The sequence below is a fragment of the Schistocerca piceifrons genome, chromosome 3 (genome assembly GCF_021461385.2).
Source record: "Schistocerca piceifrons isolate TAMUIC-IGC-003096 chromosome 3, iqSchPice1.1, whole genome shotgun sequence".
In the NCBI taxonomy this organism is placed as follows: domain Eukaryota; kingdom Metazoa; phylum Arthropoda; class Insecta; order Orthoptera; family Acrididae; genus Schistocerca; species Schistocerca piceifrons.
Window position 1 is genome coordinate 290,343,661 of NC_060140.1, and position 3,155 is coordinate 290,346,815.

A 3,155-nucleotide genomic window follows, 5' to 3' on the forward strand; every position below is an offset into this window, starting at 1 on the left:
TTTGGCGACATCGCGGTGAACGCGCTTCGGAAGCGTGTATTTGTCATCGCCACACTGGCGTATCACCCGGTGTGGTGTGGGGTGCCATAGGTTACACGTCTCGCTCACCTCTTGTTCGCACTGACGGCACTTTGAACAGTGGACGTTACATTTCAGATGTGTTACGACCCATGGCTCTACCCCTCATTCGATCCCTGCGAAACCCTACATTACAGAGTGATAATGCACGACCGCATGTTGCAGGTCCTGTACGGGCCTTTCTGGATATAGAAAATGTTCGATTGCTGCCCTGGCCAGCACATTCTCCAGGTCTCTCACCAATTGAAAACGTCTGGTCAATGGTGAGCGAGCAACTGGCTCGTCACAATACGCCAGTCACTAATCTTGATGAAGTGTGGTATCGTGTTGAAGCTGCATTGGCAGCTGTACGTGTACACGACATCCAAGCTCTGTTTGACTCAATCTCCAGGCGTATCAAGGCCGTTATTACGGCCAGAGGTGATTGTTCTGGGTACTGATTCCTCAGGATCCGTGCACCCAAATTGCGTGAAAATGTAACCACATGTCAGTTCTAGTATAATATATTTGTCCAATGAATACCCGTTTATCAACTGCATTTCTTCTTGGTGTAGCAATTTTAATGGCCAGTTGTGTAGTTAAGATGTTTGCCAAGAGTGGCACGATTTTGTTTAAATAAAAAGGTCGGCACCACTCCAGCGGCGCAGAGTCGCGGGGCGGAATAGGTGTTTGCTCCCTCTGGTGTAAACAGCGATATCTCGAGGGTGCTTTGAGCCGTGCAGAGTGTTGTTGACAGAGAACTGGGGTGGCAAGGAGCATCAGCAGTGGAAGCAGCCCCGTGTTCTGTCGGTCGCAGCACAGACTTGGCGTTTTGGAACGTGTGGTTCTCTGGTGTTGTGCTGGCAATACTGGTTTCTGACATGTTGGATGAGGAAACTTACCGCGAGGACCGCCAGAAAAATTAATGTGTTCATTAATTATTGAGAGCATTCCTCACTGAGAACAGCGATTTTTCGTAGTACATTAAAATGAATCTGAAGGAATATTTAATTATAAAGTCTATAAACAGCCCCGATCGCAAGAAACCTCCATTTTTGTGGTTACCGGTTTCGGTCAGTTACTGTCGATCTTCAGACTTCATGGTGGTAGGCGGTAGCAGAGAACGGTGCAGTCGTTACCAACTCCACGAAACTTCAACTGCTCTGTTCTGTTTCACTGCCTACAATCATGGTATAAGGTCTGAAGATGGTCATTAAATGAGCGAAAGAGATAACCATAAAAATAAAGGGTTCTTGTGGTCGAGACTGTTTATGTTCATTTTAATGTGTTTAGCATGGACATAGAAAGGAATATTTCGATCATGTACTGCAAGCTGCGCCAACGGTCTTGCCACAGTGTTAACACCGGTTCATGACCGATCACCAAAGTTAAACACTGCCGGGCTGGGCTAGCATTTGGATGGGTGACCATCCGAACTTCCGAGCGCTGTTGGCAAGGGGGGTGCACTCAGCCCTTGTGAGACAAACTGAGGAGCTACTTGATTGAGGAGTAGTGGGTCCGGTCTCGTAAGCTGACATACTGCCAGGAGATTGGTGTGCTGACCACATGCCCTTCCAAATCCGCATCCTGTGACGCCTGTAAGCTAAGAATGACATGTCAGCCGGTCGGTACCGTTGGGCCTCCATGGTCTGCTCGGGCGTAGTTAAACTGCAAATTGGTGTCTTTCTACGTCTACCCTCGCCGACTGTATCGTTTGGTTTCGTAGAAACTGGTGTAACTTGTTTATATATGTATATATATATATATATATATATATATATATATATATATATATATATATATTGTAATGTGAAATATTTTTGGTTTACTTATTCTAGGACTGACGACAACTGTGTAAGTTGAAATGTTATGTTTAATGTCGTAATATTAGCACAAAAACACACGCTTTTTCGCAGTTTTCAATGTGACAACAAAAAACAGTTGTCAGGATAACGCATCTCGTCAACATCAAAAAGTGAAGTAATCCTAAACACAACTATATTAAATATTAACTCTCAGAAGGTTAAATTTTCCTAAACACGACAATATTAAACTTTTACTGGAAGTTTCTTTAGAGAATTGTTCCTACACTTACGTAATGATGTTGGTCAGTACTACGAAAATCGTCCGATTCCGGTTCAAAGTTCGGTACTGTTTTTAGGATGACAATCAAGTCTACGGTGGATGGTTAGTTACGTGACAAATTGAACAAAAGATTACCCAAGGTCGCTTGACTTTACAGTGGACGCAAGCTGGTGAACCAAGTTTACGCCTCTGCATGTGGTATTTACCTTAAGCTGTGTTGAACTGTCGTCTGCTAGGCCGCTCTGTTCCGCTGAAATTCCTATAAAACTAATTACACCTTTGCTGAATTTTCCATCAGAAACTTTCCCTACGTTTCTCGTTATGCAAGAGAACATGTACTCATCTGTAGCCTTAGAATGTGAAGATTTACACGCACACGCTTGGATCAGTGTACATATTATAATGCCCTCTCAGTTCTCGCAAGAACAATTAACTAATTGACTGGTTCATTTCTCCACAATTGGAGCTAAACGATGCTACAGCTAATTTCTAGCTGGATATCAGCCGGTGTGAATGCAGTGTTCACACGAATTATTCCTCTGCGTTGTACAGAGCATTATGTGCTCTGTTCTGCACTTGACGCCAGTTCAGAGAAGAGTCTCCGAAAATTTCCGCCTTGTCTTACTCCTAGCCACACTCTCTCCCCACCTGGGTTCTTTCATTCTGCACGTCACGGCTTTTTTCGAGCAATAGGAGCGTTCCTCTTATTTTGTGGAAACTCTCTCTATCAATCCAAGGTCCCTACCATTAAGTTACGTCGAAACTTTGGCTCTTTTCTCCTTCCTAGGACGTTTCCGCCAATCGGACGTATTGTGCCCATTCCAGATGCCTAAATAAGTACATTGACTCTCACATGTGTACGACTCGCTGGACACGTAATGTAAACTGCGTCACGGGTCTTGTTCCGTATCGATCTGGAATACTGAAATGCATTTTTCTAAAAGCTTTCTTTCCTGTCCTCCCTCAGATGAGCCGTTATACTCGCTCTCCCCATCTGAGTCACCTGGTTGATC

The 3,155-nt window shown here is 44.3% G+C and overlaps 1 pseudogene; it reads left to right on the top strand.

Annotated features, from left to right (window-relative positions):
• The first annotated feature begins 1,394 nt into the window (after window positions 1–1,394).
• LOC124790386 lies at window positions 1,395–1,512 on the top strand (annotated as a pseudogene).
• Window positions 1,513–3,155: the final 1,643 nt, after the last annotated feature.